This window comes from Mobula hypostoma, chromosome 1 (assembly GCF_963921235.1).
Source record: "Mobula hypostoma chromosome 1, sMobHyp1.1, whole genome shotgun sequence".
NCBI lineage: Eukaryota > Metazoa > Chordata > Chondrichthyes > Myliobatiformes > Myliobatidae > Mobula > Mobula hypostoma.
Window position 1 is genome coordinate 79,817,516 of NC_086097.1, and position 15,128 is coordinate 79,832,643.

The 15,128-nt window shown below is 42.7% G+C and overlaps 1 protein-coding gene across 9 annotated transcripts in view; it reads right to left on the reverse strand.

The window, feature by feature from the left end:
* Window positions 1–15,128, reverse strand: part of LOC134348279 (gephyrin) — a 684,809-nt gene that overhangs the window by 353,005 nt on the left and 316,676 nt on the right. The window lies entirely within an intron of this gene.

Consider the following 15,128-nt stretch of genomic DNA (forward strand, 5'->3'; position numbering starts at 1 on the left):
GTCTGACCAGGGTCCTATATAGTTGCAACATTACCTCTCAGCTCTTAAACTCAATCCCACGGTTGATGAAGGCCAATGCACCATGCACTTTCTTAACCACAGAGTCAACCTGCGTAGCAGCTTTGAGTGTCCTATGGACTTGGACCCCAAGATCCCTCTGATCCTCCACACTGCCAAGAGTCTTACCATTAATGCTATATTCTGCCATCATATTTGACCTACCAAAATAAATCACCTCACATTTATCTGGGTTGAACTCCATCTGCCACTTCTCAGCCCAGTTTTGCATCCTATAAATGTCCCACTGTAAGTTCTGACAGCCCTCCACACTATCTACAACACCCCCAACCTCTGTGTCATCAGCAAATTTACTAACCCATCCCTCCACTTCCTCATCCAGGTCATTTATACAAATCATGAAGAGCAGGGGGTCCCAGAACAGATCCCTGAGGCACACCACTGGTCACCGACCTCCATGCAGAATATGACCCATCTACAACCACTCTTTGCCTTCTGTGGGCAAGCCAGTTCTGGATCCACAAAGCGAGATCTCCTTGGATCCCATGCCTCCTTACTTTCTCAATAAGCCTTGCATGGGGTACCTTATCAAATGCCTTGCTGAAATCCATATACACTACATCTACGGCTCTACCTTCATCAATCTGTTTAGTCACATCCTCACAAAATTCAATCACGCTTGTAAGGCACCACCTGCCTTTGACAAAACCATGCTGACTATCCCTAATCATATTATGCCTCTCCAAATGTTCATAAATCCTGCCTCTCAGGATCTTTTCCATCAACTTACCAACCACTGAAGAAAGACTTGCTGGCCTATAATTTCCTGGGCTATCTCTACTCCCTTTCTTGAATAATGAAACAACATCTGCAACCCTCCAATCCTCTGGAACATCTCCCGTTCCTATTGATGACGCAAAGATCATCGCCAGAGGCTCAGCAATCTCCTCCCTCACTTACTACCGTGGTCCCGGTGACTTATACAACTTGATGCTTTCCAAAAGCTCCAGCACATCCTCTTCCTTAATATCTCCACGCTCAAACTTTTCAGTCCACTGCAAGTCATCCCTACAAGATTCTTTTCCGTAGTGAATACTGAAGGAAAGCATTCATTAAGTACCTCTGCTATCTCCTCCGATTCCATACACACTTTTCCACTGTCACACTTGATTGGTCCTATTCTCTCACATCTTATCCTCTTGCTCTTCACATACTTGTAGAATGCCTTGGGCTTTTCCTTAATCCTCTCCGCCAAGGCCTTCTCATGCTCCTTCCTGCTAGCCTTATAATCTTCTAGATCGCTATCATTATCTAGTTTTTTGAACTTTTTGTAAGGTCTTCTTTTCTTCTTGACTAGATTTATGACAGCCTCTATACACCATGGTTCCTGTACCCTACCATCTTTTCCCTGTCTCACTGGAACGTACCTATGCAGAACCCCACGCAAATATCCCCTGAACATTTGCCACATTTCTTCCGTATGTTTTCTTGAGAACGTTTCCAATTCATGCTTCCAAGTTCCTGCCTGATAGCCTCATATTTCCTCTTACTTCAATTAAATGTTTCCCTAACTTGTCTGTTCCTATTCCTCTCCAATGCTATGGTAAAGGAGATAGAAGTGTGATCACTATCTCCAAAATGCTCTCCCACAGACAGACCTGACACCTGACCAGGTTCATGTCCCAATACCAGATCACGTACAGCTTCTCCTCTTGATGGCTTATCTACATATTGTGTCATGAAACCTTCTTGAACACACCTAACAAACTCCACCCCATCTAAACCCCTCACTCTATGGAGATGCCAATCAATATTTGGGAAATTAAAATCTCCCACCACAACAACCCTGTTATTATTACTCCTTCCCAGAATATGTCTCCCTATCTGCTCCTCGATGTCCCTATTACTATTGGGTGGTCTATAAAAAACACCCAGTAGATTTATTGACCCCTTCCTATTCCTAACTACCACCCACAGAGACTCCGTAGACAACCCTTCCATGACTTCTGCCTTTTCTGCAGCTGTGACACTACCCTGATCAACAGTGCCATGCCCCCGCCTCTTTTGCCTCCCTCCCTGTCCTTTCTGAAACATTTAAAGCCTGGCACTCGAAGTAACCATTCCTGCCCCTGCACTATCCAAGTCTCCCTAATGGCCACATCATAGCTCCAAGTGCTGATCCACGCTCTAAGCTCATCGGCTTTATTCATAATACTCCTCGCATTAAAATAGACACATCTCAAACCATCGGTCTGAGCATGTCCCTACTCTATCACCTGCCTATCCTCCCTCGCGCACTGTCTCCAAGCTTTCTCTATTTATGAGCCAACCACCTCTTCCATCGTCTCTTCAGTTTGGTTCCCACCCCCCAGAAATCCTAGTTTAAACTCTCCCCAATAGCCTTAGTAAACCTCCCTGCCAGGATATTGGTCTCCCTAGGATTCAAGTGCAACCCATCCTTTTCGTACAGGTCACTCCTGCCCCAAAAGAGGTTCCAATGATCCAGAAATCTGAATCCCTGCCCCCTGCTCCAATCCCTCAGCCACCCATTTATCCTCCATCTCACTCGATTCCTATACTCACTGTCACGTGGCACAGGCAGTAATCCCGAGATTACTACCTTTGAGGTCCTGCTTCTCAACTTCCTTCCTAACTCCCTATAGTCTGTTTTCAGTACCTCCTCCCTTTTCCTACCTATGTCGTTGGTACCAATATGGACCACGACCTCTGGCTGTTCTCCATCCAACTTCAAGATATCATGGACGCGATCAGAAACATCCCAGACCCTGGCACCTGGGAAGCAAATTAGCATCTGCGTTTCTTTCCTGCGTCCACAGAGGCCCCTATCACTGCTGACATCCTCTTCCTTTCCCTACTCTTCTGAGCCACAGGGCCAGAACTCTGTGCCAGAGGCACGACTACTGTTGCTTCTCCCAGGTAGGCCGTCTCCCCCAGCAGTACTCAAAGTACTTACTGTTAAGAGGGACAGCCGCAGGGATAATTTTTTGAAATTAAAGGAAATCTTACAATTTGTATTGTGCTAAAGAGGCCCTTCTGCCACAGTACAACGTGACTCTGAATCACTGATAAAATTGGAGTATCAAAATTTTCCAATGGAAATGTTTATAAAACTATACAGTGCCTATAAAAAGTATTCACCCCCTTGAAAGTTTTCAAGTTTTATTGTTTCACCCCACTGAATCATAGTAATATGCCTTTTTTTGACACTGATCAACAGAAAAAGCCTCTTTTTGTCAAAGTGGAAACAGATCTCTACAATATGATCTAATTACAAATATAAAATGCAAAATAACTGATTGCATAAGTATTCACACCCCTTTAATATGACACACCAAATCATCACTGGTGCAGACAATTGGTTTTAGAAGTCACAATATTAGTTAAATGGAGATCACCTGTGGGCAGTCAAGGTGTTTCAATTGATTGTAGTGAAAATACACCCATATGTGGAAGGTCCAATGACTGGTGAATCAGTATCCCGGCAAAACTACACAACGAAGACAAAAAGAACACTCCAAGCAACTCCAAAGTTATTGAAAAGCACAAGTCGGGAGATGGATACAAGAACATTTCTAAGTCACTGAATATCCTTTGGAGTACAGTTATTTCAACCATGAAGAAATGGAAAGAATATGGCACAGCAGTAGATCCACCAGGCTGTCCTCAAAAACTGAGTGACCATGTAAGAGATCTTTGACAACTCTGGAGGAGTTAAAAGCCTCGGTGGCTGAGATGGGAGAGATTGTGCATACAACAGCTATTGCCTGGGTGCTTCACCAGTCACAGCTTTATGGGAGAGTGGTAAAGAGAAAGCCACTGTTTAAAAAAAAAACTCACATGAAATTTCAGGTAGAGTTTGCCAGAAAGCATATGGAAGACTCTGAAGTCAACTGGAAGAAGGTTCTATGGCATGATAAAATTGAAATTGAGCTTTTTGGCCATTAGACTAAATGCTTGGCATAAGCCAAACACTGCACATCATCAAAAACACACCATCCCTACCATGAAGCATGCTGGTGGCTGCATCATGCTGTGGGGATACTTTGCTGCAGCAGGCCCTGGAAGGCTTGTGAAGGTGGAGGGTAAAATGAATGCAGCATAATATGGGGAAATCCTGGAGGAAAACCTGATGCAGTCAACAAGAGAACTCTGACTTGGGAGAAAATTTGTTTTCCAGCAAGGCAATGACCCCAGGCATAAAGCCAAAGCTACACAGGAATGGCTTAAAAACTACAATGTCCTGGAGAGGCCAAGTCTGAGTCCAGACCTCAATCCAATTGGGAATTTTTGGCTGGACTTGAAAAGGGCTGTTCACTCTTGATTCCCATGCAATTTGACAGAGCTTGAGCAGTTTTGTAAAGAAGAATGGGGAAAAATTGCAGTATCCAGATGTGCAAAGCTGATAGAGAACCATCCACACAGACTCAAGACTGTAATTGCTCCAAAGGGGGTGAGTAATTATGCAATCTATTATTTTGTGTTTAATAATTCTAATACATTTAAACCAATTTGTAGAAATTTGTTTTCACTTTGACATGAAGGATTCTTTTCTGTTGATCAGTGTCAGAAAAGCCAAATTAAATCCACTGTGATTCAATCTTGTGAAACAATAAAACATGATAACTTCTGGTGGGGTGGGGGTGGGGAGTGAATATTTTTTATAGGTACTGTATATCAGCTAGTTGAATCACAGTCCAGGTGAATGGTCTAGACTAGAAAAGATGACTGTCCCATTTCCCTCCAGATATGCCACCTGACCCACTGAGTTCCTCTAATATTTTAGTGGTTCTGGATTACGACATTGGCAGTGTCTCTCTGTTGAGCAACACTGTTACACAGAAACAGTAAAAAAAAATTTTTTAAAAATCAACTGATTAGCACTCAAAAAAGCAAAAATTGTAGATGCTGGAAATTTAAAATGAAAACAGAAAAGTACTGGAAATATGCAGGACAGGTGACAGCTGTGGAGAAAGGAAATTAAAGTTTCAGGTCTGTGACCTTGCATTAGAACTGGGAAAAGTTTAAAAATCAAAGAAATTGTAACTTGCAGAGAAGAAGGAAGATGACGAGAACAAGGGGGATGTCTGTGCAAAGATGGAGAATGAATGGCACACATAATAGTGGCACTGGCTGCAAGAGGGTAATGAAAACTGTTAACCTTTCATTAATATTAGCCAGCTTTGATACAAGCTAAAAAGGATAGTCCTCTGAAGTTTTTGAATTCTGTGCCAATTCCTCATAGCTGTAAAGTCTGAAGATGATTTGGTGTTTCTTGAGCTTATAGTGCTTGTAAAAGTATTCAGCCCCAAACCCTTTGTACACATAAATGAGTATTATAACTGGGGATTTTGATCAATTTAACTGAGAATTTAATTTGTGAATCACATGCTCCTTTTTTCACAGAGCCCCAAAAAACAGGGAAAAATGTAAAGCATGGAAAAACTAAAAATTCAGAAACTGAAATGTCAGCAGTTCTAAAGTATTCATCCTCCTTTGCTCAGTACTTAGATGAGTCAGATTTCATAGCTATTACAGCCAGTAGTCTTTCTGGATAAGTCTGTTAGCTTTCCATAGCATGATGGAGCAAGATTTGCCCATTCCTCCTTACAAAATTGCTTGAGCTGTGCCAGGTTAGTTGGCGAGTGGTGGAGGACAGCAATTTTTTTTGGTCTTGCCAGATGTCCGATCGGGTTATGGTCAGGACTGCGGCCACGCAAGGACATCAATTTTCTTCATTTGAAACAACTCCATAGTTGCCCTGGCAGTGTGCTTTGGGTCATTGCCCTGCTGAAAGATGAACTTTAAACTTTATTGTCACCAAACAATTGATACTAGAACGTACAATCATCATAGCGATATTTGATTCTGCGCTTCCTGGATTACAAATCGATAATATTAAAAATTTAAATTATAAATCATAAATAGAAAATAGAAAAATGGAAAGTAAGATATTGCAAAAAAAAAGATGCAGGTCTGGATATTTGGAGGGTACGGCCCAGATCCGGGTCAGGATCCGTTCAGCAGTCTTAACACAGTTGGAAAGAAGCTGTTCCCAAATCTGGTCGTACGAGTCTTCAAGCTCCTGAATCTTCTCCCGGAGGGAAGAGGGACGAAAAGTGTGTTGGCTGGGTGGGTCGTGTCCTGATTATCCTGGCAGCACTGCTCCGACAGTATGCGGTGTAAAGTGAGTCCAAGGACGGAAGACTAGTTCCTCTCCAGTTTAAGCCTTCTGTCAGAAGCTAGCAGATTTTTATCCAGGATCTCTCTACATTTAGCAGCATTCATCGTTCCATCATTTCTGACCAGGTTTCCAGTCTCTGCTGCTGAAAAGCACTGGGTAGCATGATGCTACCTCCACCATACCTTATGGTAGGGGTGGTGTTATCTGGCTGATCTGGCATAAATCTAATACTGTACATTTATCGCTTAACAAGAGCATATCATTGCCCATAAAGACTTTGCAAAGCATCACTTAGAAGATGCCCTAAAGATGTGGAAGAAGGTCTTGCAGTCAGATGAGACTAAGGTGCAACTTTTTGGCCCAGTACTGGTATGTGTGGTGTAAATCTAATACTGCACATTGGATAGGTAACACCATCCCTACTGTATAGTATGGTGGGGGTAGCATCATTTTAAGGGGATGGTTTTGAGCAGCAGGAACAGCAAATTTGGTCAGGATTGATCGTAAGATGAATGCTGCTAAATACAGAGAGATCCCAAATTAAAAACCTGCTAGTCTCTGCCAGGTAGTGCAAACAGGGATGGAAGTTTGTCTTTCAGCAAGACAATGACCCAGAGCAATCATGGAATGGCTTCAAATGAAGAAAATTTACTGGCTGTAATAGCTGCAAGAGGTAGTTCAACTAAGAACTGAGCAAGGGGTAATGATTACCTTCAAACTGCTGGCATTTCAGTTTTTTAAATTTTAGTTTTTCATGTTTTACATTTTTCCCTGGGTTTTTTGGACTTTACTTGGGGGGGTGGTGGGGAAGAAGGAGCATGTGATTCACAAATAAAAATTCTCAGTTAAATTGATCAAAATCCCTGGTTGGAATACTCAATTGTATGAACAAAGTGTTGGGAGCTAAATACTTTCAAAAGGTATTGTAAGTTCGGCCTCATTGGAACAATGCAAGAGATTAAAGACAGAAAGACCAGTGTGGATGCCAAATGAGTTAAAGTGACAAACCAAAGGAAGGGCGGAATCATTGTTGTGAACAAAACATAGTTATCTCCAAGTTTGTGTATTGGTTTCTTCAAGAAGAAGCCACAATACAGAAAACTGAATTGGAAGCTGGACAAGTAAATTATTGCATCATGTAGAAGGACTGTTCATGTAGAAGGATCATTCAGTTCCTGAATGATGGGAAGGACAGGGGTGGGGGAAAAGGGTAGATTTGTGCCTTCTGTAGTTAGCAGGGATGATGTTGTGAGAAGGAGATGAGAGTGTGAAACAGGGAGTCATGGATTAAACAAAACACACAAAATGCTGTTGGAACTCAGCAGGCCAGGCAGCATCTATTGGGGGGGGTGGAGTACAGTTGATGTTTTGGGCATTTTGTGTATTGCTGGGATTTGTAGTATTTACAGATTTTCTCTTGTTTGAGTTGTGGATTAAAAGCTGCATGGTGAGGGAAGGGGAAAATTTGTTTGTGTTATCACATTTCATGTGAACATAGGATGATCTGGTGAATTTGGAAGGTGATGGGTGGAAGATGAGGGCAAGGTGAATCCCATCCTTGCTGTGAGTGGGAAGAAAGTACAAAACAGCAGGATTTCAAGAAATAATAACAGATGTGGTTGAGGGCCCTGTTAACTACAGGGGAAAAGAAACCATTGTTAAGGAAAAAGATTGCAACCTCAGAAACACTGGTGTTAAAAATATCACCATCAAAACAGATTGAGAGATCTGGGAGAATGGAATGGTACTCTTGCAAGAAGCATAGAAGGAGGCTTTACTGAGATACCTGTAAGAGCTTGTGGGCTTACAACAGATACTGGTTGCTAAATCGTGAAATGTGTGTGTATGGGGGAGGAGAGGGGGAAAAGGTGGGGGGGGGGTTGGAGAGGATGAATGATGAGTCATAGTTGGAGCTTGTGAAAGTAGGTTGGAAATTAGCAACAAAGGCGTACTAGATTGTTTTTATCTTTATACATCTAATGTAAAATGATAAAACTCGGACTATATAACAAATTAATCTGCATCTGTGAGAACCGTCCTTGAAAGACAAAGTAGTAATTGTCATTGAATGTAACAATGAATAAGACAAAACATGCTCCACTGAACATTGCATGCACTAGAGAGTGATCTTGGTATTGAAATCAAGCTAATAACTTCAAACATACTCCTGATTATAACCATATAACAGTTACAGCACAGAAACAGGCCATCTTGGCCCTTCTAGTCCGTGCTGAAAGCTTACTCTCACCTAGTCCCACCGATCTGCACTCTGCCCATAACCCTCCATCCCTTTCCTGTCCATATACCTATCCAATTTTTCTTTAAGTGACAATATCAAACCTGCCTCTACCACTTCTACTAGAAGCTCATCCCACACAGCCACCACTCTCTGAGTAAAGAGGTTCCCTCTCGTGTTACCCCTAAACTGTTGCCCCCTAACTCTCAACTCATGTCCTCTTGTTTGAATCTCCCCTACTCTCAATGGAAAAAGCCTATCCATGCCAACTCTATCTATACCCCTCATAATTTTAAATACCTCTATCAAGTCCCCCCTCAATCATCTACACTCCAAAGAATAAAGACCCAACTTGTTCAATCTTTCTCTGTAACTCAGGTGCTGAAACCCAGGTAACATTCTATGAAATCTTCTCTGTACTCTATTTTGTTGACATCTTTCCTATAATTCGGTGACCAGAACTATACACAATACTCCAAATTTGGCCTTACCAATGCCTTGTACAATTTTAACATTACATCCCAACTCCTATTCTCAATGCTCTGATTTATAAAGGCCAGCAGACCAAAAGATTTCTTCACCACCCTATCCACATGAGATTCCACCTTCAGGGAACTATGCACCATTATTCCTAGATCCCTCTGTTCTACTGCATTCTTCAATGCCCTACCATTTACCATGTACGTCCTATTTTGATTAGTCCTACCAAAATGTAGCACCTCACATTTATCAGCATTAAACTCCATCTGTAATCTTTCAGCCCACTCTTCTAACTGGCCTAAATCTCTCCGCAAGCTTTGAAAACCTACTTTATTATCCACAACGCCAGCTATCTCAGTATCATCTGCATACTTACTAATCCAATTTACCACCCCATCATCCAGATCATTAATATATATGACAAACAACATTGGACCCAGTACAGATCCCTGAAGCACACCGCTACACACCGTCCTCCAATCTGACACACAGTTATCCACCACTACTCTCTGGCGTCTCCCATCCAGCCACTGTTGAATCCATCTTACTACTTCCATATTAATACCCTACAATTGAACCTTCCTAACTAATCTTCCATGTGGAACCTTGTCAAAGGCCTTACTGAAGTCCATATAGACAACATCCACTGCTTTACCCTCATCAACTTTCCTAGTAACCGCTTCAAAAAATTCAATAAGATTAGTCAAACATAACCTTCCATGTACAAATCCATGTTAACTGCTCCTAATCAGACCCTGTCTATCCAGATAATTACATATACCATCTCTAAGAATACTTACCATCAATTTACCCACCACTGACGTCAAACTCACAGGCCGATAATTGCTAGGTTTACTCTTAGAACCCTTTTTAAACAATGGAACAACATGAGCAATACGCCAATCCTCCAGCACCATCCCCGTTTCTAATGACATTTGAAAGATTTCTGTCAGAGTCCCTGCTATTTCTACATTAACTTCCCTCAAGGTCCTAAGGAATATCCAGTCAGGACCCGGAGACTTATCCACTTTTATATTCCTTAAAAGCGCTAGTACTTCCTCTTTAATCATCATAGTTTCCATAACTTCCCTACTTGTTTCCCTTACCTTACACAATTCAATATCCTTCGTCTTAGTGAATACCAAAGAAAAGAAATTGCTCAGAATCTTCCCCCATCTCTTTTGGCTTCACAAATAGCTGTCCACTCTGATTCTCTAAGGGACCAATTTTATCCCTCACTATCCTTTTGCTATTTATATAACTGTAGAAACCCTTTGGATTTATTTTCACCTTACTGGCTGAAGCTGCCTCGTATCTTCTTTTAGCTTTTCTAATTTCTTTCTTAAGATTCTTTTTACATTCTTTATATTCCTCGAGCACCTCATTTACTCCATGCTACCTATATTTATTGTAGATCTCTGTTTTTCCGAACCAAGTTTCCAATATCCCTTGAAAACCATGGCTCTCTCAAACTTTTAACCTTTCCTTTCAAGCTAACAGGAACATAAAGATTTTGTACCCTCAAAATTTCACCTTTAAATGACCTCCATTTCTCTATTACACCCTTCCCAATGCACACCTTCTAAATCCTTTCGCATCTCCTCAAAGTTAGCCTTTCTCCAATCAAAAATCTCAACCCTGGGTCCAGACCTATCCTTCTCCATAATTATATTGAAACTAATGGCATTGTGATCACTGGACCCAAAGTGCTCCCCAACACATACCTCTGTCACCTGACCTATCTCATTCCCTAACAGGAGATCCAACACTGCCCCTTCTCTAGTTGGTATCTCTATGTATTGCTGCAAAAAATCTATCCTGCACACATTTTACAAACTCCAAACCACCCAGCCCTTTTACAGTATGGGTTTCCCAGTCTATGTGTGGAAAATTAAAATCTCCCAGAATAACAACCTTGTGCTTACTACAAATATCTGCTATCTCCTTACAAATTTGCTCCTCCACTACTTGCTCCCCATTAGGTGGTCTATAATATACCCCTAAAAGTGTTACAACATCTTTCCCATTCCTCAATTCCACCCAAATAGCCTCCCTAGACAACCTCTCTAATCTGTCCTGCCAGAGCACCGCTGTAATATTTTCTCTGACAAGTAATATAACACCTCCCCCTCTTGTCCCTCCGATTGTAACACCTGAAGCAACGAAATCCAGGAATATTTAGTTGCCAATCACACCCCTCCTGCAACTATGTTTCACTAATACTTCCAGGTGTCAATCCATGCTCTAAGCTCATCCACCTTTCTTACAATGCTCCTAGCATTAAAATAAATGCATTTAAAAAATTTTCCACCTCTTACTCTGTTTATCACTAATAGTGCAAACAACTTTACTATCTTTTTCTTCCTTCTCCCCTACATCTGTTCCTACACTCTGGTTCCCCTCCTCCCTTGTATCTCGTTTAAATCCACTGCAGCCTCTCTAGCAAACCTACCCGCAAGAATATTTGTCCCCCTCCAGTTCAGATGTAAACCGTCCCACCGGAACAGGTCCCATCTTCCCTGGAAAACTGCTCAATTATCTATAAATCTGAAGCCCTCCCTCCTGCACCATGTCTTCAGCCACGTGTTGATCTGCGCTACCTTACTATTTCTAAACCCGCCTGCATGTGGCACTGGTAGCAATCCTGAGATTGCTATCCTGGAGGTCCTGTCCTTTAACTTGACGCCTAACTCCCTAAACTCACCTTTCAGGACCTCCTCACTCTTCCTACCCTACACCATTATGGTTGGTGAATTGTGACAACTTCAAAATCCTTTTCTAGTTGATCCCTCTATTGTAATTAACTACAGGAAAACTTAACAAGTTCTTGTCACATTATTTTAGGGTACTATTTATAATTTTATGATTTATTCGAACAAGAATTACCACATACCTCTTAGTTTAAAAAAAAACACAACATTTAACTAACATACATCAAAGTTGCTGGTGAACGCAGCAGGCCAAGCAGCATCTATAGGAAGAGGGGCAGTCGACGTTTCAGGCCGAGACCCTTCGTCAGGACTAACTGAAGGAAGAGTGAGTAAGGGATTTGAAAGCTGGAGGGGGAGGGGGAGATCCAAAATGATAGGAGAAGACAGGAGGGGGAGGGATAGAGCCGAGAGCTGGACAGGTGATAGGCAAAAGGGGATACGAGAGGATCATGGGACAGGAGGTCCGAGAAGAAAGACAAGGGGGGGGTGACCCAGAGGATGGGCAAGAGGTATATTCAGAGGGACAGAGGGAGAAAAAGGAGAGTGAGAGAAAGAATGTGTGCATAAAAATGAGTAACGGATGGGGTACGAGGGGGAGGTGGGGCCTTAGCGGAAGTTAGAGAAGTTGATGTTCATGCCATCAGGTTGAAGGATACCCAGAAGGAATATAAGGTGTTGTTCCTCCAACTTGAGTGTGGCTTCATCTTTACAGTAGAGGAGGCCGTGGATAGACATGTCAGAATGGGAATGAGATGTGGAATTAAAATGTGTGGCCACTGGGAGATCCTGCTTTCTCTGGCGGACAGAGCGTAGATGTTCAGCAAAGCGGTCTCCCAGTCTGCGTCGGGTCTCACAAATATATAAAAGGCCACATCGGGAGCACCGGACGCAGTATATCACCCCAGTCAACTCACAGGTGAAGTGATGCCTCACCTGGAAGGACTGTTTGGGGCCCTGAATGGTGGTAAGGGAGGAAGTGTAAGGGCATGTGTAGCACTTGTTCCGCTTGCACGGATAAGTGCCAGGAGGGAGATCAGCGGGGAGGGATGGGGGGGATGAATGGACAAGGGAGTTGTGTAGGGAGCGATCCCTGCGGAATGCAGAGAGAGGGGGGGAGGGAAAGATGTGCTTAGTGGTGGGATCCCGTTGGAGGTGGCGGAAGTTACGGAGAATAATATGTTGGACCCGGAGGCTGGTGGGGTGGTAGGTGAGGACCAGGGGAACCCTATTCCTAGTGGGGTGGTGGGAGGATGGAGTGAGAGCAGATGTACGTGAAATTAGGGAGATGCGTTTAAGAGCAGAGTTGATAGTGGAGGAAGGGAAGCCCCTTTCTTTAAAAAAGGGGGTGAGTGACACAGCAGTTGTATTCACAATAAAGAATAACCAAGAGGAACATACAACCACTCTCCCAGCCTTCTAAATGCACAAATATAATCATATAATCATATAAAATCATATTAACAGATGGAAACAGTGAGGTTATTGAAAAAGTAGTGTGTGTGTTCTTTTAAGATGGTTATGAGGAATTGTATACAGAATTAAAAGGGCTAAAACCTAACTGACTTATTGGCAGCTTGACAAGTCGTGCTGTGAGAATAATGTATGAACAAAGAAATGTTGTTCCATGAGAAGCTTCTCAGTCTACCCTTATCAAATTATGTGATAACAATGTACAAGCTCACTTGGCTGCAGATTTTCTCAAGCTCGGTGAGCAGAGATTCTGGGTTGCCAACTGAGAACGCAAGCTTGCTAATAAACAGTATGTAATTTTAAGTAAACTGTGTTTGACAGTTATTCTGAGTCTGAACCTAAAGGCCTCTGGTAGAGAGGCAGATCGACAATTATAGCCAGGAGTGGTGATGGGGACAAGCTCCCACGAAATATTAAATGCTCCCAATGGCATGTGCCTCAAACAGTCTCTAACAGCCTAGTCCAACTCCTGGCCTTCATGTGTAGCTTAACTACTAAGCCTGGCGGAACCGTTTCTACTTGTAGGAGAAGGGGCAAAGGCAAGTCAATGGCACCTTAAAATCAATCGCTTTGAGCAGATGGAGTTTGTTGGCCATGGTTGGCAGCTCATATTACAAGAAGGAAAACTCTGATCTCAAAACTCTGTTGTCCTGCCACTATACCCACTCATGGGGAAGGCTTCGGGAACAAACCCTGGGGGGGGGCGGGGGGGGCAGGGTTATTACGTAGAGTTCAATGTTGACTGGCAACTCCTGCAACACTGCAGAGACCAATACAGTTTGGTACTAGCTGTTCTTTTGTGTTCATCAGATGCACGGAGAGGGTGAGCTTGCTACATGGGTAACAGCTTGCTCTCCATGTACTATCCAGGCCTGTGTATCTAGACAGTAAGATGCAATGCTCAGACTGATGGAGGCTCTCACCACAGTGTTTGTGTGTAAGATAGCTAGATTAAATCAGACTGAGGGGAAGTGGGGGCAAACCAGAGGAGAGAGAAAGGAGAACAGGGTTATCTAAAGTTGTAAAACTCAATCCAGGCAAAATATTAGATGCTGTTCTTTTAGCTCATGTTTGGCCTCACATTGGCGGTGGAGAAAGTTGGTGTGGGAACAGGAAAGGCGAAATTACATGCAACTTGGAGATCAGGATAGCCAATGCAGACTGAGTGTAAGCGTTCCACAAAATATTTTTCTAATGTGGATGAAACCACATTGAGAGCATTGGAAGCGGTAGATGAGGTTGGAGGAGGTTTATGCGAACCTTCTCTAGCCCACAGGGCTGTTTGGGTCCCTAGTTGGTGGTGAGGGAGGAGATGTAGAGACAAATGTTGCAACTCCTACAGCAGGTTGCGGCAAGGAAATACATTCCCTCTATTCCTTTTGGTTCCCTGTCACTCAGTTTCATTCCTTTCTACCATCAGCCTATCACCCCACACACTACAACTTCTAGTTCTCTATCCTCTCCCCCTAATGGTCCATTTGTCCCTAATCTCTCCCTTATTTGGTTCCACTATCAACTTGTTTAATTGTCTAGCATCTGCAGCCTCTTATCACCTTCCAGCATTTATCTCTACTTGCACCTTCCCTTTGGTTATCAGTAGCCAATCTGTCTCCAAATATAAGAGACAGATAGAGGAAGGGAATAGAGATATTAGAGATGGACCAAGTAAATTTGAGGACAAGGTGGAAGGTGGTGCCAATGTTGATGAAATTGAACTTGGCATAGGTGCAGGAAGCAGCACAAATGCAGTCATCAATGTAGTGTAGAAACCTATCTATGCCTATCACCTGCCACTTTGTAGTCATTCCCCTCCCTACCTTCTTATTTTGGCTTCCACCCCCTTCCTTTCTAGTTCTGATAAAGGGTCGGCCCATAAATGTCAAATGCTTATTCCCCTCCATCGATGCTGCCTGACCTGCTGTGTCTAATTTTATGTAATCTGACTGTGATATTTTAGTCACACATAACACAGAAATACTGAAGCCTATTAATAGCCTTGTTTTATTCAGCT